We start from the raw sequence: 22,593 nt of genomic DNA, 5'->3' as shown, positions 1-22,593 counted from the left end.
AACACAAACAAGATATACATTTCCATCATTCCAAAATATTTCTTCATTTTCCTTTACAGTCAATCCCCTTTCCCTACTCCCAGCTCCCTGGTAACCACTTATCTGATTCGTGTCCCTGTAGTTTTGTTCCTTCCAGATGTCATTAGAAATTGAATCATACAGTATGCAGAATTTTGCATCTGGCTTCTTTCAATAGCATAAATATTATGATACTCAAACATTTTGTTGCATGTATTAGTAGTCCATTCCTTCTTATTTTATGAATATGCCACAATTTATTTATCCATTCATTGGTTAATGAACATCTAGTTTGTTTCCAGGTTTCGATGATTATAAATAAAGCTCTTACAAATATTCACATGTAAGTGTATGTTTTCATTTCTCTTGGGAAGATAACTAGGGGTAGAATTGCTGAGTCTTATGGTAAATGTATGTTTAAGTTTTTTATGAAACTGCCTTCGAAAGTGGCTATACTGTTTGACACTCTTTCAGCAAGTATAATAGTTCCAGTTGCTCCAAATCCTCCCCAGCACTTCATCTTGTCAATCTTTTTAAATTTAGCTATTCTGAAAACTGTTTTCAAAGAAAGAAACTCAGAGGCAAAGTAGTTATATAAATTGCCAAACACCACTCAACAAGTTCTAGGACTCACACTCAGATCTTACTCCAAGGCTCATGTGTATCTGAACCATACCATTAGAAATTACTAACAGGATCAGTACATGATTTTCTATAACAACATCTGGCTAATGGCTCCACCAAATAACTTATGGAAGAAGAATCAGTCATTGTTCCAGAACTGCACTGAAGTTACATCTTCAAACACACACACACACACACACACACACACACACACACACACACACACTTGTATTTGACAGTTTACTTCATTCTTTTTGCTGTGATAAGTACTTTTCAACCCATGCTTCTATCATCTTTTAAAGTCCTAAGCTTCAAAAGAAATCTACCAAATACTGTTAAGAAATAATAGATATCTAGAGACTTAAACTAGAACTTCTAATCAAGATTTAGGTAAGGCAGCTTATGGGAATAGAGCCAGAATGTAGCTTAGGCTCCCTCCTCCCACCCCCTCATAGGCTACATAGTCCACAATATAATTTTTAGGTATTAATGTACTAGTGATTTTATGTTATCATGTTACCTAAAGAATTGTTTCAACATGCTACATATCCACAGTGATGTTTGTAGCCATCACTTGTCAGGTGACCAGGTGGAACAAATGAAACACCCAAACAAAAACAATAGAAAGATCAGTCAGGACAATCAACATATGAGTGAGTAAGAGGCCAGGATTAGATCTGAACACTAAAAGAAGCCAGGATTATCATCTAGGGAATAAGAGGAACTGACCCACAACAAGACAATATTTTCTGACCTTAGGTAAAAAAGCCTGGCTATGTCTATCAGGCAGTACAACATTCAGTACATTGCTCAGTAAGTTAAAAATTCAAGACCTTTCCCAAGTTTATTAAAAGGTCAGGAATATATCACACCGTCCATCAGTGGAATATTCTGTGAGACCACGTGGTGGCATTGTTAAGTACATATGCTTTAGAAGAAGACAGATTGAGGTTCAAGTCCCATCTCTACCATATTCTAGCTGTGTTATTTTTGATCAGTTACATAAACTCTCTAAGTTTGTTTTCTCATCTTTAAAATAGGAATAAGAATAGCACCTATACCCCATAAGGTCTCTGTGGCTACTAAATGAAGTAATACCTGTGAAATAGCACAGAGAAGCTTATAGTAAGATCTTTCTGAAAATTTTAAAAACCAAAAACTTGAATGCTCTTTGAATCTTCCAGCCCAAAATACAGTATGAATTTTAGGCCTAAATTAAAGACTTCTTTTAAATAATGTTAATATTAACATTTTACCATTTGTTTATCGAAAAGTATTTTAATATGAAATATGCAGAAGAATCTAAGACTAGACTTCTTTTAAAAAAGACTTTATAATTTATATATTTGGTACTCATATTATCTCATGTCTTTTGTTTAACTTGTTATTATTCAACTTTATATATATTTCTTACTATATTCAGAGCTCACCAACTGACACTGGAATAGATATAAAAATTACAATGATCAGGAAAAGGGGGACATGGGGAGAGAGTGTATTTATAGGTCATGAATAATCCTGATGGAAAGAATTATGTCAAAATATTTTATCAAAATTATATCAAAATAAAAACTAAGGTTTTGAAACAGAAATGTATCCCAAGCCTTCAGAACTTCTGAGATCATTGATTTTAAAGGGCCTGCTTATACTGATCACCATAATCAAAGGAAAGAAAATCTTATGATTTTCCTGACATGAAAAGCATCAGAGGAGTCACTGAACCATAAATCCATGAGAAAGTGAGATCCTCCCCTCTTTAGCTCTCTGGGGGAAAATAAAGTGAGGAAACCCCTACAAATGTGCCTACTAAATGAAGAAATAAGACTGATTCCTCACGCATACATGTAAAGGAAAATCTTTCACAATTTCCCAAAATTTCAACCTTTCATCCATATATGGAGATTCAGATTCTGAATTATTTAGTTATACTTCATGTAAATATAACTTAAAGATGTAGTGAACGGATGAGTTCAGTACACTATACACAATATAGACAAAGTAGGAAATTGTGACTGCATGTACATTTATGATTTGATTGTCTGGATTCACATCTATCCTTCGAAAGGGTTAAAGCTAAAATTAGAAAGTTCTATCCTGAGTCCCATAAGCTGTAAAGGAAATTGGTCTCATGTGCAAGAGGCCAATATTAGTCATGTCACCCCTTTATCACTGTTTGTGCAGTGCTAAAGGGTAGTATAGAGGGTTATGTGTTCTGTACAAAGGATTTTATTTCTCTCTAATGGTGTTCTATCCCCATATGTAATCTCATACTACAACCTAAATCACTGGAACATCAAATAAAATGAATGATAGTTCAGAGTTTCTTGGGGGAAATTCAGAAAGCTAATCAAATTATAAGTCATGAAATAACTAATTCAAAGGGTTGAGAAGGCTTTAAAGATAACTGTAAATGCTGTTTACATGTTTAAAACCGGGAAAACATCCCATTTTCATACCAATGTTGCCCTTGTAATGTTTTTTAATGCAATTAAAAGCAAATCTTTAAAACCAATGTACCATCCAGTGCAAAAAGCATCATACATTCAGTCCACAGATCAATATCTCCAAACAGTAGCAAAAAAAAACAGTATTGTCAGTCTTTTTAAAAGATGATTTGTTAAATTTCATAGATAATTCCACTATCAATATATACAGCCATTAAATAATAAAATGTTAAAAATAAAATAACACAGATTTGTATATGCTATGATTGCCTTGGTGTCAGTTCAGCAAAAAAAAAAAAAAAAATACATATCTGCTCAGGTTTGTCTACATGAAAGTAACCACAATAGCCAGGGGCATTTGAATGTCCTTGGAAGCTCTTTGTTATGGTAGATTAATGTATAAACTATTTCTGACCAATTAAAAGTATCTATTAGATGTCATACTGCCATTTCCAGACATGTGTGTATATGACTTTAAAGCATAACATTCACTTTCCACTCATTTCACCTAATTCATAGAAAGGTTGAATATGTCAATTTTCCAGTTCTGCCTTTTGGTGGTTTTGACTTTAATGTTGAGATAGATTAAAATTTGCTTAGAAAACACCAAATCAGACATCCAATCTTTCTCTCTATACTCTGGAATTTACTTAAGCAGGTTTTATCTGGCTGCATTTATTCTTCCCATCAGGTCTCACAAGAAAGATCCTGCTGTTTCATGCTACTCATACTTTTTTTTTTAAAGAGTTCCTCATAAAAGAGTCTCGTATTATATGAAAACAAATCCCTCTCATATATTTACAATAAACTGTAAATGCCTGAGTTACATATAAAAATTTCCTGAGGGCAATATTTTAAGTAAAAATTCTCTTGCAAAGAATAAAATTTCTTATCCATTAAAATCAATTTCTTAAGTTCTCAAAACTATTTTGGAGATAGTTGAAATGGCTCAAGTCTAAATTTATTCAAATGCCAAACGGGCTACAGAAAAAATATTTTCCTCCCCACTCTCTTTTAAAATTATTGTTTAAAAAGTAGGAGATAGCCTTCCCACAGAGTAATGATGAAAATGAAATTTACAAAAAGAGGTGAATGAAAATGAACACAGAATCTTTCATCTATAGTAAATAAAGGGGAAGCAGGGAGAAAGAGCTTTCCAAATAGTCAAACAGAAGCTAGTCATACTTTAAATTTTCTTCATATGTTGGAAACTATAAATATAATTATGGTAGGGCACTAACTAAAGTTGCCTTCTTAGTGATATAACTAATCAAACATAATAAAATATTAACTTTCATAAGAAAAATGTATTGGTTCATTCTCCTGAGCTAAGTAATACAGTTAAAATTTTATCGCACACTCCACAAGGCATCCAATTTCTATTAGTTTAGTGGAATTTGGTTAAAATGACCTTACTCCAAGAAATCAAATTCCTAATTTGTAAACTCTGGAAAGGAAACAGAGCTGATCTCAAGCTTATCTGTTGTAAATAAGGTAACAAGTTCTTTGAATGCAAGCAGGAAAACAGAGAAGTATTAGAACATATCACTCACACATTTCCTTTTTTCCTATACCAACTTTCATGTTGTACTGTCTAATTCTCATGGGCAGCAGAGAAGTTAAATGAATTTTCATTCACAGTAACAGGGGTAAGGAGAGTTGAAGGGTAATTACTACTTGATGGCTGAATAACAGAAATGCAACAGTCCTTCTCACCTACCAGATGCAGTTCCAAAAACATAATTAAAGACTCATTACAGAGTGCGATAGATAAGTACGCAAAGATCAAAGAAGTTTAATGTTCACAAATACTTTTAGCACAGGAAAACTGCAACCAAATCAAAAAGAAACATTTATTTGGGTCCTCACTGTGGATATCAAAAAATCTCAGTAATTTCAAATGTTTTATTGTCTCAAAATATGATCTGTAATGGTAATTGTGCTGGTCTTTCTGGTTTATTTTATATAATATTTTAAAGCCTCTTCCCCCTAAAACTAGGAATGATACTTGGAAATTAGGTGTGTGTCTACGTGCACATACATGCACTTGTAATCATATTTAAATATCTTAATATAGTCAGCTTTAATGATTTTTTTTCAAAACATAAACATTTAACAATGAACAGTCAAAATCTTTAATAACCTCACATTAAACAACTTAGGAATTTTAAAGGCTTATCTAAGACAAATTAAGCCAAACATACATGTTATTTTTCTCTTCCACAGTAATATAAAACCATATAAAGAACAACGAAACAATAATAAACATGTACATGACTTATAGAAAAGACCTTTATAGGACTACAGTGAAGTATATAAAGTTTCTAAATAAGAGATATTAGTCCTCAGCTATATTCAACCTGGTTTGCACTCATTTTCAGAAAAATCTAGAAACCTAGCTATTCCTAAAAGATACACATTTATACATTAAATCTTTCAGAACATAAAAATGCATTATAAAGAAAGCATAATGTTTTAATTGATGAAATATCTTTGACCTTCTTCAAAATGGCAAGAACTTTCTTTTTCACTGGAACAGTTAAGATCCAAAATAAACACTAATATTTAAATTAACAACATGGTTTTGTCTTCATTTGCAAACAAACATCATTGAAAGAACACATACTGATAAGAGTAGGTTTACTGGTTGTGAAATCCAAGTAAGTTACTCCATTTGGCTCTTTCATCTTACAAAGAAACTAGAGAACTTCAGTGACTTGCCTTAGATGATGTATCTTGTTAATGGGAAAACTGTGATTGAAATCCACCACTCAATCCTTACATACCTTCCATTCGAACATATTATCAACAGCCAATATGAAAATCATCAATTAGTGGTTACAAGCATTTTGGTTATCTTCTGTTCGTGAAAGAACAGTGGATGAAAGTTAGAGTTTATAAAAATATCGTCAGCTTGTATATTCAAAAGTGAAAGCAATACCACTGAGGTATTTTGTTAAATTATTTATTATGGATTACGTCTTCAAGGCTAGAGAAAGCTTATATAACATTGGATATGTCCAAAAACATACCTTCTGCTTCCTATATACCAATAAATAAGCTACTTGTTCACCATAGATGCAGAGCCCTATCTACTGCATTTCATTACTATGGATTGTAAACACACTAATGAAGTACAGATCTATAAACATTCGCTTCAAAAAATGCAGCAATCTTTAGTAAATATATGGCCTGGCACAGAATACAAGTATTAGGAAGCACCATCAACAAAAAAAAAATAGAACACTCAACTTTAATTTTTGAATTATAGTCTTTGGTTAGCCTTAACTGCTTCATTACCTAGCAGGAATGATGTGGTCAGCCATTTTAAGGTTGCTTCTGATGGGATTCAGGACACACTACTCTCAAATATGGCACACTATAATACTGAATATCTTAAGTAAAGGAATCTGAGAAAAAGGCAAAAGCAAGAAGGTCATGTTGACCTCTTCCGCCCAACCCCTGCCCCTACACACAGTCCATCTTCCTTGAAAGTAAGAGATAAATCTCCCATGTGAATGGTTGCCCTCCCTTTACCAAAAAGAGGGAAGACATTGTTATTACCAGAGATGGGGAATTTAGGGCCAAAAAGGCTATATAAACAAATCTTGATAAACTAACCTTTAACTTCCTAATTACTTCTTCACCATTTACTACCCTAGCCCAAACTCCCTTGTGTTGTCATTTCTTCACAATTTTGTTGTTTGTCTAGCTTTCTGCTCTGTTCACTTCTTTGGGTCTTCATTCCCTTGTGAAGGTTCCCATGTATTTGTAAAAATTAATAAAATCTTTATGTATTTCTCTTGTTAATCTGTTTTTGTCAGAGTAATAATTTCAGACCCACCCAGGGACCCAAAAATGGTCAAGTTAGACCTTTCCCTCCCCTATACTTCCTGCTAAACTTCCTTAACTTCTCTATTCTTTTGTGCTTTGCCTTATTCATTTTAGCTACCTGAATTTTTAATAAACTCAGTGAACTTCTTTTTTCTGAAACAATCATTTCCTCTATCAGTTCATGTCTCTAAATAGAATGAGGTCTGAACTAGAATGTTTACGATAGAAATGTAACATCTAAGCAAAAGATACTGTAAACAAGAAGATGGGCAAATGTCATGAACAAGGAGTGTCAAAGATGACTACAAATAATAAACACAAAGATCAGAGCCAAAATCCTGAATGGATAGATGAACTAACATAAAGAATATACAGAGGATTATACTCAAAAATAGTTGCAAAGGCTAAAGTTCATCAGGACTAAATCAGCTCAACATGTTAAAGGGATTTCTTTAAGTTGAAAAGAAAGGGCACTAATTAGAAATAAGAACACATTGGAAAGAATAAATATCACTGGAAAGGTAAACATATATAATAACAAGTGAATGTATCACTTATAAAGCTAGTAAAAAGATTAAAAAAGTAAAATAACTATGATTATAATAACTAGTAAATGGATACACAACTAAAAGATATAAAATGTGACATCAAAAACATAAAACATAGTGTAGAAGAAGAATAACATTGAGCTTTACAATGGGGTAAAACTTGTTATCACCTTAAAGGTAACTGTTTGATATACATTTATATGTTATTACATAATAAGCCTCATGGTAACCACAAAGCAAAAAACTATATAGTAAATACACTAAAAAGGTCATCAAACCACAAAGAAGGAGAGCAAGAAAAGAAGAGAGAAACTGCAAAAACAGCCAGAGAACAATTAACAAAACAGCAATAATCACATACCTGTCAATAATTAGTTTAAATGCCAAGGAACTAAATTCTACAACGAAAATGAATACGATGGCAGAATTAATTTAAAAAAAAAAATCAATATACTACTTATAAAAGACTAATTTTCAATATAAGGACACACGCAGACTGAAAGTGAATGGATGGAAAAAGATATTCCATGCAAATGGAAATCAAAAGAAAGCTGAGACAGCCATACTTTTATCAGACAAAAGAGACTTTAAAATACTCCAATAAGAGACAAAAAAAGCATTACATAATGATAAAGGGGTCAATCTAAAAAGAAGATATACCATTTGTATGTACCCAGCATAGGAACACCTAAAGATATAAAGTAAATATTAACAGACCTGAAGGGAGAAATAGCATACAATAGTAGTAAGGGAGTTTAATACCTCACATCAACAGAAAGATCATCCAGAAAGAAAATCAAAAAGGAAACATTGGCATTAACACATTAGACTAGATAGATTTAACAGATATCTGTAAAACATTTCATTTAAAATCAACAGATTACACATTCTTCTTAAGTGCACATGGAACATTTTCCAAGACATGTCATATATTAGGGCACAAAACAGATCTTAATAAATTTAAGAGGATTGAAATCATATCAAGCATCTTTTCTGACCACAATGGTATGAAACTAAAACTTAATTATACCAGGAAAACCAGAAGGTTCATGAATATATAGACGTTAAACAGCATGCTATAAACAGCCAATGAATGGGTCAAAGAAGTTATCAAAAGAGAACTAAAAAAACCTTTAGAAAAACAAAAATGGAAATATAATATACTAAAATTTACGGAACATGGCAAAAGCAGTTCTGAAAAGAGAAGTTTGTACCGATAAATGTCTGCTTCAATAAACAACCTCACTTCACACCTCACAAAACTAGAAAAAAGAAGACAAAGCCCAAGTTTAGTATAAGAAAATAAAGATTACAGCAGAAATAAATAAAATAAAGACTACAGAAACAATAGAAAAGATCAATAAAACTAAGAGTTGGTTCTTTTGAAAGATAAACAAAATTAACAAACCTATACCTTGATTTGCCAAGAATAAAAGAGAGCAGACTCAAATAAATAAAATCAGAAATGAAAGATATTACACCCGATACCTGATAACACGAAGAATCATAAGGGACTACTATGAACAATCATATGCTAACAAATTAAACAAACTAGAATGGATAAATTCCTAGAAATATATAACCTACTAAGACTGAATCATGATGAAATAGAAAATCTAAACATACCTATTACTAGTAAGGAGATTGAATCAGTAATCAAAACCCCGCAACAAACAGAAATCCAGGACTTTCCAAGTGAATTCTACCAAGCATTAAAAGAAGAATTAATATGAACCCTTCTCAAACACTTTCAAAAAAAATAGAAGAGGTGAAAGTTCCTCCAAACTCATTTTATAAGGGCAGCATTACACTGAAACAAATTCAAACAAGGGTGCCACAAGAAAATATTCCAGATGAACATAGATACAAAGATCCTCAACAAGATATTAGCAAACCAAATGCGACAACACATTAACAAGATCATACATTATAATCAAATCAGATTTATTCCAGGGATGGAAGAATGGTTCAACATCTGCAAATCAAAGTGATACACCACATTAACAAAATGAAAAATAAAAATTGCATGATCATATAAATAGATGCAGAAAAATCTCCTGACAAAATTCGACATCCATTTAGGATAAAAACTCTGAATAAAGCATGTATAGAAGAAACATATCTCAACATAATAAAGACATATACAATAAGCCCACAGCTATCATACTTAACAGTGAAAAGCTGAAAGCTTTTCTTCCAAAATCAGGACCAAGACAAGGATATCCACTCTCGCCACTTGTATACACATAGTATTGAAAGTTCTAGCCAGATCAACTAGGCAAGAAAAATAAAAGGCATCTAAATTGGAAAGGAAGAAGTAAAACTGTCACTATTTGCGGATGACATTATATATAAATATACATAGAAAACCATTAAGACTGCATCGAAAACCTTAGCACTAATAAAAAATTCAGTAAAGTTGCAGGATCCAAAATTGTTATGCAAAAATCTGTTGCATTTCCATATACTTATAATAAACTATATCAGAGAGAGAAATTAGGAAAACAATCCCGTTTATAATTACATCAACTAGAATAAAATAGCTAGGAATAAATTTACTCAAGGAGATAAAAGACCTGCATACTGCAAACTACAAGACATTATTAATGAAAGAAATTAAAGAAGATACAAATAAATGGAAAGATATTCCGTGCTCATGGATTGGAAGAATTAATACTGTTAAAATGTCTGTACTACACAAAGCAAGCTACACAATGCAATCACTACCAAATTTGCAATAGCTTTTTTTCACAGAAACAGAACAAAATATACCAAAACTTGAATAGAACCATAAAAGACCTCGATTAAGCAAATCAATCTTGGAAAAGAAGAACAAAGCTGGAGGTATTATGTTCCCTTATCTCAAACCATAATACAAAGCTGTAGTATTCAAAACGGTATGGTATTGGCTAAAAACAGACGTACAGATCAAGGGAACAGAATAAAGAGCCCAGAAATAAACCCATCCATAAATGGTCAATTAATTTACAATAGAGGAATAAAGAATATACAATAAAGGGGACAGTCTCTTCAATAAATGGTGTTAGGAATGCTGTATGGCCACATGCAAAAGAATGAAACTGGACCACTATCTTGCACCATATGCAACAATTAATTTAAAATTAGATTAAAGATTTGAACTTAAAACCTGAAACTATTAAATTCTTAGAAGGAAACAAAGACAGTAAGCACCTCGCATAGGTCTTGGTGATGATTTTTTAAATCGGAAATTAAAGCAAAAACAAACAAGTGGGACTATATCAAACTAAAAAGCGCCTGCACAGCCAATGGAACCACCGACAAAATGAAAAGGCAATCTATGAATGGGAGAAGATAGTTACAAATCGTATATCTGGTAAGTGGCTAATATCCAAAATATATAAAGAACTCATACAACTGAATGGAAAAAAAAAAAAAACCTTTATAAATGGGCAGATCTGAATAGACACTTTTCCAAAGGAGACATACACATGACCAACAGGTATGTGAAAAGATGCTTAACATCAGGGAAATGCAAATCAAAACCACAATGAGATATCACCTCACACCTGTTAGGTCTTTACTATTAAATATAAAGACATGTTATGCTCTTTATTGTTAAAAATACTAAAAATAAGAAGTGTTGGTAAGGATGTGAAGAAAAGGGGACCTTTGTGCACCATTGGTAGGAATGTAAACTGGTGCAGCCGCTATGGAGTTGCCTCAAAAACTTAAAAATAGAACTACCATATGATCCAGCAATTCTACTTCTGAGTATTCATCTGAAAAAAATGAAAACACTAATTGAGAAAGGTATGTGCACTTCTATGTTAACTGCAGCATTATTTACAATAGCCAAGACATAGAAACAACCTGCAGTGTCCACTGATGGATGGGTAAAGAAATTATGATAGATATATATAATACACATACACACATTTATATAAATTGTGAAATATACATGCACACACAATGAAATATTATTCAGCCATAAAAAATAAAATCTTGCCTTTCGACATGGATGGACCACGAGGGCATTATGCTAAGTGAAATAAGTCTGACAGAGAAAGAAATACCATATGATCTCTCTTATATGTGGAATCTAAACTGTATCTATAACTAAGCTCATATATACAGAGAACGAATTGGTGGTTGCCAGAGGTGGGGGTGAAGGGTGGGAGAAAAGGGTGAACTGTTCTTTTCTTTTTAGTTTTAATAAGTTGAATAAAGAAAAGACACAATATAAAGCCCCAACCACAACATAAAGGAGAAAGAAAACTTAAACTAACTTAATAGGCATACCTAATTTTTTCATACCTTGCTTTATTGTGTCTCACAGATAGAGCATTTTCATCAACATCAAGGCAAGACTCTCCACTGGCAAAAAGATTATGACTCACTGAAGGCTCAGATGTTCGTTAGCATTTTTTAGCAATGAAGTTTTTTTTTTTTTAATTCATGTATCTAACATTGTTTTGCTGGACATGACGCTATTGCACACGTAATAGACATTTATAACATGACCTTTATACGCACTTGGAAACCAAAAAAAATTGTGACTAACTTTATTACAATATTAATTTTATTGCAGTGGTCTGGAACTAAACCTCCAATATCTTGAAGATATGACTATAATATGTGTCTTTACATCTAAATGATTGGATATGACTATACATACCAGAAGATTTAATTAAATAGCCAATGTTTACACCTAGGTATAAAATGACCATTCATATATTAGCTACAAATGACATATTGGTGACCTGAATTTCAAAAATGCATTGTTTCCAGTAAAATATTTTTCAAAATATCAAATAATTCTTGTCACAAATTTCTAAAAATATAAAGCATAGTCTTCCCTTCAAAAAAAAATAGATAAACGTGATGTCAAAAATGACACCAAATCATACACATAGGGATCAGAGCCAAAAACTTGAATGTATGGATAAGCTCTCTAAAATAAAGAATATATAGTCAAAAACAGTTGATTACTATTATGTAATCTCAAATCGGTTGTGAGCTCACAAACTACAAAGTCCAGCATCATGTTATATATAGCTTCACAGTATGTGTCCAGCATGCTGCTTATATCTCCACAGTACTATTTGATAATTCATATTTACTTAGCATCCCTCACATCGATAAGTTTCAGAAATTTGTTCTTACTCCTTGAAATTAATTCCTCTATAGCTGTATGTTTGTAACTTTCATTACTCCAGTTTTCCAAGATCATTTAAAAGAGTTGAGAAATGCATTAAGGCAAATGCTTGCATGAAAATATTGCCATCAGCAAATTAAGACACAAGATTTCCACATGCAAAGTCATCATTGTAATTTGTAAACAATACAAAAATAATAGCAAAAAACAACAAAATTAATGAAAGGCTCACATAACAACAAATTGGCACAGTGCACACTGAGTTCTATTCCTGGGAGAAAATAATGATGAGTAAATAAACTGACAGGAAAGCTTTTTAAGGTACAAAATATGTCATACAGTTAGAGAATATCTACAGGTCGATGTTCCATACCATTTACACCGAAAAATTTTTCCATTTTCATTGATGCTTATAATGCTAACCTCAACAACATTACAAGATTTTTAAGCATTTTCTATATCAAAGAAAAATTTCTTAATGCTTAATATAGTTTTAATTCTGGATGTATTTCATGATATTGTTATTCTTTGACAAGTGCAAATTCACATATGAAAATTTATGAAAACCCAATTTTTGAAAACTCCATTTAATGAACCAGTTTCACTTCGATACTTTCTGATGAATGCTGAATACACCATCTTAGAAATGAAGTCCAGGAAACTCTCTTGGAAGATGATATCAAGGGTGGTATGGTACTATAGCCTTGCTGCAGAACAGACCTAACAAAGGGGAGTGGGTTGATTCTGGGTACATGAAGGCTTGAGATTCATATTCAGATGGCAGACCACTATGCGTCTCACCTGAACCTGATTACAGTGTACTTTGAAAAAGTACACTGTAAAGTTATACTGCCTTCTAATGTTCTGCTTCCATGAATTCTGTCTCAACAGAAGACTTTCAGGTTTTAAACGGCCTGATTTGAGTGGCAATACACCTATAGCTTTGCTGACCAGGTGGGAAATCTCCCCAAATTAGATGTCCATTATCTAACACCAGTTGAACAGCTGGGGTCATAGAGCAAACGCTGTTATCTAGTGCACACGGATCTTCTTTCAATCGACCACCCAAAGTACTTGCACTCCAGGTGCTAATTAGCATCTTAATTGTGAATGGTCAGCTACCCAGCTCCTATCAAAAGTGCAGCGAGATGATAGATTCCAGAGGGAAAGCCTGGGGTACATTTCTCAAGTACACCTTGATGGCGGGTTTGATTACTGGAAGTTACATACCAGTACTATTATTCTGGATCTTTGTAGAAATATCATGACCTTGATTTCTTTTTTTTAACTCAAAGGCCCCATGTAGGAAACAGACATGCATAGAAATCGCCTGTACCTTATGGAAAACTATCAAAGACTCATTCTACTGTTTTGTGCAATATCTCTCATTTAAGGATCAGCGAAATAAAATTCTGAGCTCAGAATTAGAAAGAATATCCTTCCTGAGAAACAGATGCACTGTCACCTATCAGATAACAGCTATATCTCTCAATACTCTGGACTTTTATCTCCCCTTGGCTACAAAGAAAATTAGAACTATTTTATACTCAAATCATTACCTGGAATTGTCCCAGGCTTTTTGAAAAGTGCCACCTTCCCTCCTTGTTTACTTAAGAGCTTTTATTTTTACACTCATCTTAATAGTAGTGGGTATTTGCATCTCTTATTGTAAGTTGCAATTGCTTTAATAATAGTCCCGTAATAATGAGAAGTATTAAAACTCCAGTATGTCCGAGACCTTTAAATTAATTCATATAAATCAAAATTAAAACAGTTCAAGTGACAAATATTTATAAGCATTTTCTTCCCAAAACAAATTTTGAATATATGAGAAATGCAAAAAGTATATAAAATGTTTTAAAATGAAAGGAACTTATCATCCAATTAAGAAATTAACTTAATTAGTGTGCCTAGGCTCTGCTGCTAGGTTTTATATACCTTTATAATAACATGTCCATTGATAAAATTATAATTATTTTATATAGTTATACACATTGGTTTCCTATTTTAAAATGCATCATTTAAATGAGAAACTACATTGTCTAGCTGGAGATTCATATGTCATGTAATAATAAAATAAATGCTAACATAAGAGCCATCATTTATTCTATCTTATGCCTATAACATTTTCTCCTACTAAAACAATACCTCAGAAACTTGAGTATTTTCTGTTCCTATGTTTTTTAATAAAAATAATATAGGACATATAGATCTAGTTTGCTCCTATTATGAGATATATTATAGAATTTTCCTTAACGTAAACTCTTGTTTTGAAGCTAATATTATATAATTAAAAATTCTATGTCATATATATATGTTTATATATATCTATATATATATTCAACTTAGCTAAATGAACATGGATATGGCTGCCATTAATTCAAATTATTGATCAAGATTTTAAAAGAAAGCATAAAATTTAATATAACTGCACTGAATTTACTATTTCTATTCTATGTAAAAAATGTACTAGGATCTTCTATCGTAATTTATGCATTTAAAAGTTAAAGCCAACAAATTTAAAATACCAATATTAAACAGCCCTGCTTTAGTAGTACTGCTTATAATCCTGCCTTATGAGATACGCTCATAATTTTAAGTCTTATTCACAATTCTACATCATAAAAAATTGTTCTCATTATTCTATTTTTCAGAGGTAGTCCAACACAAAATGTTCTAACAGTATTGATCTGCACCTACCTTTATATTAACTTTCTAAGTAGTGTTAGCTCCTTTGCCAAGCTTTTAATAAGTTTAATACAGGCTGTTTAAATAGTTATTAACACCCATAATTCAGAAAGTGCTTTCTATTCCTACTTTGTATTACTGTTAAGAATCATCTATTTCTATTACAATAATTATGTTAAAATGCACATTTGTTAATATGCTAGAAAAAAATGTTTACATTTAAAGGGAAGTTAGAAAATATCAGGTAAAAACAAATGTTCTAGATGCAATGCAAATGATTACACATACATAAAATCTAAAAGATATTTTATCCATTTTCACCTGCTTGAAAACATTGGCTGAGGAAGCTATCAGCACAGAAAGTAAATATACACACTATGCTATGAGTCTGGCAGATCACTAAGATTCCAAGAAAACAGAAGAAAGTTTCCTAGAGGGGTAAAATACTCCTCAAACTCTAAAGCAATTTCAGCAACAACTCTGTGAAGACTTCTACATACTCATAACTCTGATATTATTATTCAAACCAGTATTTGCTGTTTTTGTCATGTGTTAAGAAACCTTTGTCACAATGATTTATTGCTACACATATCTTTGGATCTTCATAAAATATATTGCCAAAAACCTATACATCCTGTAATGGGATGGTTGGGAATAAAATTGTCCAAACTCATTGGTCATTTCTCAGCAAGTACTGCTAACTTTCATAAACAAAAGTCTGTAAATAACATAATTCTCATTATAAAACACACAGACCATGGTATGAGCAGAATTTAATGCAATTTGTGATGGCAGACTGAGATTTTTATAGTTAAAATTCATGGATTTTTAAGGTGTAAACAGAGTTGTAAACATTCAATTTCATTAATTCACCATGCAGCAGTAAAAAAGCTATTGTATAAAGCACACTATATTGTCTGTAGCTTATGATTTTGGTTCAAATTAAACCAACAGGTTACATTCCCATGTGGAGGAAGTTAGCTTCATTCTTTTTCTTTGATTACATCTAAAAATGCATAGCCACAAAATAGTGCCAGATTAATGCAAATTCATTCTCAGGGCTGGAGAAGCGTGGGTTGTTATTGATGGTGGGTCAATATCCACATCAAATCACACATTATTGTATGTAAATTACACCATACCTGCCATCATGAAACAATAAGAGGACATGAATGTCCCTCTCCCAGAGGAATCTGAAATCTAAATGAGAAAAGCAGACATACATGCATGAAACTATTATAGAGCATAAGCAGGAACAGATGAATATATAGGTTATGAAATAAATGTTGAAGGAATCTATACTAAGAGAGTGATTTGGGATATGGCCGGTTAATAATGGTTTATAAAAGGAATTTTAAAATATTAGCCTTTAGCAGAAAATGATATAATTAAATAACTTTCTTATGGCCTTTATCATCTGAGTGATTAAATACCATATGAATTTGAAATTTATGACTCCATTTTATTTTCTGAATTGACTGTGCTTTGAGAATGTTTAGTAAAGCTATCAGTGTGTGTTTGCGTGTGTGTGTGTGTGTGTGTGTGTGTGTTTATTTATTATTCTAATAGAGACTAAACAAAAAGAAGCCAGTTAAAACTATGGTAAGGAAGGAAACCAGGTATGAGATGGCAATGCCCAGATTCTAATGAATGTAAACTGCTTCCTTCAGTATTTTAAAGGAAATTATAAATACCTGTCTGGAGTTGGTTACATATAATATTTATAAATACAATAAAATAATTAAGTGCTAAGAAATCTTTCAGTCTTATGGAATAACGTTTTTCTCACTTTTCAAAATCATTTCTAATCACTAATCTAGTTCCACTAGCAAACATAATAGGATTGGAGCTAAGCAAAAGAGAAAATAAAACATAGCAGTTTAGAGCTGGAAGGTTCCAATCTCATTTACATATGGCGAAACTGAGGCCCAAAGAAATCACTTACTGATGAGACTAAGGTCAGAGAGTGAGAGATCAAGGACTAGAAATCAGATCTTGTGACTGGCATTCTAGTGTGACTCTATCATATAACATGCTATCTCTCAGAATTTAGTACTACAGAAAAATTTTCTTTATAAAGATAATGAGGCTAACGAAATTTCATTTCATTAAGAATACTTATAAAAATAGATCTATAAGTAGTACATAATCCTCCTTTTACAGATATTCTGAACTAGTCAATGTTTTCAGCTTGATTTTGTTATTTCCATAGTTTTAAGGATAATTTCCCTTTGCCTGACTGCAGTGGGTTGAAGAGTTTTTATCCAGAACCTTAGAATGTGACCTTATTTGGAAACAGGGTCTTTAAAGATATAATTAAGGATGGAGATAACATCATACTAGATTAGGGTGGGCCCTAAGTCCAATTAGAGTGTGTTATGAAACACACAGAAAAGACACAGAGACAAAGAGAAGGAGATATGTGACAAGGGAAACAGAAGTTGGAGTTACTGGGCCACAAGTTAAGGAATACAAAAGCCTTAGGAGGGACCTTGTTGCTGACACCAGGATATCAGATTTCTGGCCACGTGCACTGTGAGAGAATAAATTTCTGTTAACGTTACTCAGTTTTTGGTAACTGTTATGGAAGCTGTAGGAAACTAAAACAATAATATTAAATGATTCCTGTAGAAGTTCAAGGATTTTGTTACTCTTATATAATGCACTGTATATTCAAGATGGTTGGTTTTTATCCTTTTACAGACTTTTTTTCTTTCCTTCTTTTCTATGCAATTTCCTTCCCATTTTACAAATTATTCTCATTCTTGGGTTTATCCTTACACTGGTTTCCTCTTTTCCTGATTTGTTGTTGTTGTTTTTGTTGTTTCATTGTTCTTATTTGCTTATTTGTTTCTGTTCAAAAGGAAGACTATTTAGTCGTTTGCTGTGTAGGTTTGATTATTTATTTGTTGGTTTCCATGAGGGACAGTTTCAAGTAGGGAATGGTTAGATAACAAAATCTTACGGCTGTTGGTGTGTTTAAAACTGATGGAAATAGAAGCTGTCATTCAGACTACGGAATGGTTATAAGTATTTCTAAAAAATAAAAAAGAAAAACGTTTTCTTTTCAATTTGGAAACTCTGGGTTGATAAAGTTAAACATGTTTATTTCAAGCAGAGCTTTTTAAAGCTTTTTATAGAAACAATGCCAATGTTCTCATAAGGGGAAAACACACTGCACCTCCAGAACTTATTTACCCATGTGCTCTAGACATGAATCCCAGCATGCTTGCTTTCTTTTCTTTCTTTTCTTTCTTTCTTTCTTTTTCTTTCTTTCTTTTCTTCTTTCTTCCTTCCTTCCTTTCCTTTCCTTCCTTCCTTCCTTCCTTCCTTCCTTCCTTCCTTCCTTCCTTCCTTCCCTCCTTCCTTCCCTCCTTCCTTCCTTCCTTTCCTTTCCTTCCTTCCTTTCCTTCCTTTCTTCCTTCCTTCCTTCCTTCCTTTCTTTTTTCTTTTTTGAAGTGTAGGTTGAGGAGAGCAGGCCCTTATTCAGAAGAAAGGTTTTTAGACCAGAGACAAATGGTTGACAAAAGTCCAAGGAGAGACCACGCCTTGGAGGTGGCTTACTAGACTGGTAAAAGAATTCTCAGGACACTCAAAGGTGGTGGTTCCTCGTTTTTTCCTCTTCTTTCCAAAACCCACACATACACACACTGGAACACTAGAGGTACTTAGTGGTAGCAGTGTGCTACTTTTTCTCATTCACTCAACTTGTAATGCCACAAGGAATAACACTAAATGCTGAATATACAAGATGAATAAAATAATCCTTGACCTTTAGTAGATCTCCATACAATCGGTACCTGACAGGCTCATGTCTCCTTCTTAGCGGAACACTCCTCAAAGGCATCCTCTGAAGAAACAGTTCTAGGTAGACAACTTCTGAATCACATCACCCTGCCACTCTCTCCCTTACCAAAGGCAAAATTGATTCAGTCAGGGGCATTTAGCTGAACTGTCGTGTGGTAAGCACTTAAGCTCACCTGCAGACTGAGGTGGCCTGGCATGAAAAGGTTTGCTTTGCCCATGCAGAAACATGTGGAGAGCAGAGCCACCCCATTAGGACTCTCACTTGGGCAATACAGAGAAAGCCAGGCAGTTAATACCAGGAAAATAAGCTGACAATGGGACTAGTCAGGGTGATGTTTCATGAATTTCTGCTGCTGAGTTGAGGGAGACTCATGACAAAAATTATCAGTTTCCAGGACTACCTTGGGATGTCAAAGGACCTTCCATATCAGCCTCCATGAGGCACAGTTACACAGCTGTCCCTGTAATTCCTGTGAGATTTCTAGCTCCCTTACTGCAATATGTAACATAGTCTCCCTTCTTCCACCCAAACTTATTCTTTAAAAATCTAGATCAGGTCCTGCCATTACTCTACTTAAAACCCTCTAATAGCTCCCCAGCTGAGAGTGAAAATCAAAGTCCTTCCAATGGTTACCAAGACTTTACATTCTCTGCCTCCAGCCACATTTGCCTCTTTGACATTCCTGGAATAGCATTAGCTCTTGCTGTTTCCCGTTCCTAACAATATTCCTCCTCCGGTGACAACATAGCTCATGTTTTCAACCTTCCTTTAGATCTCTGCTCAAATATCACTAAAGTCATGAAAGCCTGTACTGACCACCTGATATGAAATAGCAACATCTCCCTCCCAGCACAGATCACAATATGACATTATATGTATATATGTATATGTGTGTATAGATATATAGATATTTTTTTTAATTATCTGACTTTTACTAGAATGTAAGCTCCACATGGACAAGCCCCATATGGAAAAGAAGAATTTCTTTTCGTTATCCTTTATGGGATATCCCTCTGCTCTGTAAAAACAAACCACATAATATTAAGTGCTATTCATTGAACTGCTCTAACTTTAGGTATTAACAGAATAAATTAACTCTTAATAGTAAAACAATGTTTTTTTTAATATATTATGTAGTGGTAAATTGAAATAAATATCATATGGATGGCATTTAAATTACTAGAGGTATCGTCCCTAAAGAACAGGACGAAGGAGTCCCAAATTCCACTACACAGAGCCACATGGTCATCAGAAAAAGAGACTTTTCAATGCAATGATATTTATTCTTAAGATACTATACTTCAAAAAAATAAATGCATTTCTTAATAGAACATGTAGATTTTCAGATGATTTTTTTAATCGTTGAAAATACAGACTCAAGAGGTATTATAGTATCATTAAAAATAATCTGCATTATATGGCTAAGTTCTCTACAACTATATAATAAAGTTTTGTTTCTTAAACTGGTAGATGAATACAAAGGTGTTTTCATATTTGTCTTCATACTTTTTGCTGAAAGATTTCATAATGTTTTTTTGTTGTTGTTGAAGTCAGGTAAATTTTAATAAAAGAAATAATGTCAAAATATTTATTATGTAACAAGAATGAAAAGAGGATATTTTGAAAGATGTTCCTTAAGAAGTGGTTAACGGCCCAGGCTCTGGAGACACACTGCCTGAGCTGGAATCTTAGCTCTGACACTTATTAGTCATTAATATTAAAATGGAGCAAATTACTTAAACTTTCCATACTTCAATTTCCTCATCTATAAAATGGGAACAATACTAGTAATAAAGATATCTTGGTTGTATGTGTAAATTTCAAGTTCTTAAAACATTCCCTGGGGACAGTAAATGCTGTATGTGTTTCCTATTACTTTTTAATGGTTTTAAAGATGTTCGTAGTGAGGCATTTGGAGACAGAGTTTGAATTTCAAGAAAAAGGTCTGAGTTAGAAGTACAAATCTAGGCATCACCGGGATACACACTCACATAGACACAGTCTTAGAGCAGTGCCTAGCAGATAAGTACTATGTACATGTGAAAATGTTAACTATTATTATTTAAATATTATTAAGCTTATTTTAATAACAATTTAAGAAGTCAATTGAATTTAAGCTTATTAAAATGACAATATTTAAATGCATATAGCAGGTGTTTCAGCAAAGGTTTAATGAATTAAAATAATTTAGTGGTTACCTTTTTGATTCATCATTATAAAAAGTGGAAACTGGAAAAAATATGACAATTTACATTTCTAAGATTATATTCAAAATCTAAATCTAAATTTAGTAGATAAAAGTAATAAAACAATTGCTAGCAGTTATGACAACAGGAATACTAGTTTTGTCTTGAAAACATTTTCAAATTTATTCATTTAGTTAATTTAGAATCTGCTTCAATATAAATGCATACATTTCATATGCGTATGAGCCATATAAAAACATCCCCAAGTGGACTATAATTATCAATTATGTTCTTCAGGTTCCTCAGGCTTAAATGTTCCTGCCCAAAATAGTTGATAGTATTTTCCCAGGATTTGTATCTTATCCTCAAAAGTTTGGCTCATATACAGGGCAGGACTGGAGAGAACAGGGAGCACTGGCTGTCATTCACCATCTAAAGAAAACTGAAAGAGAAACAGGCACACTAGGTGGATGGTTTAAAATGAATTTTAAAATTCTTCGATCCCTACCATGCAGCAAATATGCAGTAGAAGATAATCTAGCAATTATTTTCTGCTTAAAAATGTTAATTTTTAACATTAACATTAGTAGCCAGCCCTACTCTTTTTCCATTGCAATCCCTTATGGGCAGAAGAATCTCACTAAAGCACAATTTCATTAAGAATAAGGAGCAGAGGGGCTCTGGGATAATTAACTAAGATAAAAAGAACCCCAAGGGACATAGAGCAAGCACAGTTCCCTTCAGAGGATGGGGGAGGGAGAGGGGATGGTCCTGGGCCTAATATTCAGGTGTATATATCACAATATTAGTTACCAGACATAAAGGCAGACAAAAATGGCTTTTCTTGGTTGCTGTTTTCTCAGTTCTGGAGGACTATTTCTAGAGCAGGGAGAAAAGTGGCTATCCAGCCAATGGCCAGTTGAAAAACTGGATCATTTATTAGAACAGTGAGTATAAACTCACAAAAATATCAAATTTTATTCTCAGGGTTCCTGCATTTGTATGAGTGGTATCATAAAAGAATATTACATCTCCTTGACTATTTCTTTCTGCACTCAGATTCTGAGGAAGAAATATGTCCCTCATTGCCTCTCCGCCTGCATGATTTTCCCCAGGGAAAAAAACCTTTTTCAATAAAGATTATCAAACAGGTTTATAGTATGTTAACCATTTATGGTTTTCAGAGTGCTGTTTATGATTTCTTTGCTTTTGAGGGGAAGAAAAGTTAAGTTTATGCCTCAAAATGGTTAAGTAAAAATTGGTGATAAGTTTTTGGTAAGGGCTGAAGATAAGAGGCCATATTCTG

At 32.9% G+C, this 22,593-nt stretch overlaps 1 protein-coding gene across 7 annotated transcripts in view; it reads right to left on the bottom strand.

Moving 5' to 3' along the window:
* Window positions 1-22,593, bottom strand: part of DIAPH2 (diaphanous related formin 2) — a 776,708-nt gene that overhangs the window by 581,831 nt on the left and 172,284 nt on the right. The gene's annotated exons all lie outside the window — the stretch shown is intronic.

The sequence above is a fragment of the Rousettus aegyptiacus genome, unplaced genomic scaffold (assembly GCF_014176215.1).
Source record: "Rousettus aegyptiacus isolate mRouAeg1 unplaced genomic scaffold, mRouAeg1.p scaffold_m13_p_9, whole genome shotgun sequence".
Classification (NCBI taxonomy): domain Eukaryota; kingdom Metazoa; phylum Chordata; class Mammalia; order Chiroptera; family Pteropodidae; genus Rousettus; species Rousettus aegyptiacus.
This window is presented reverse-complemented; position numbering and strand designations above follow the sequence as displayed.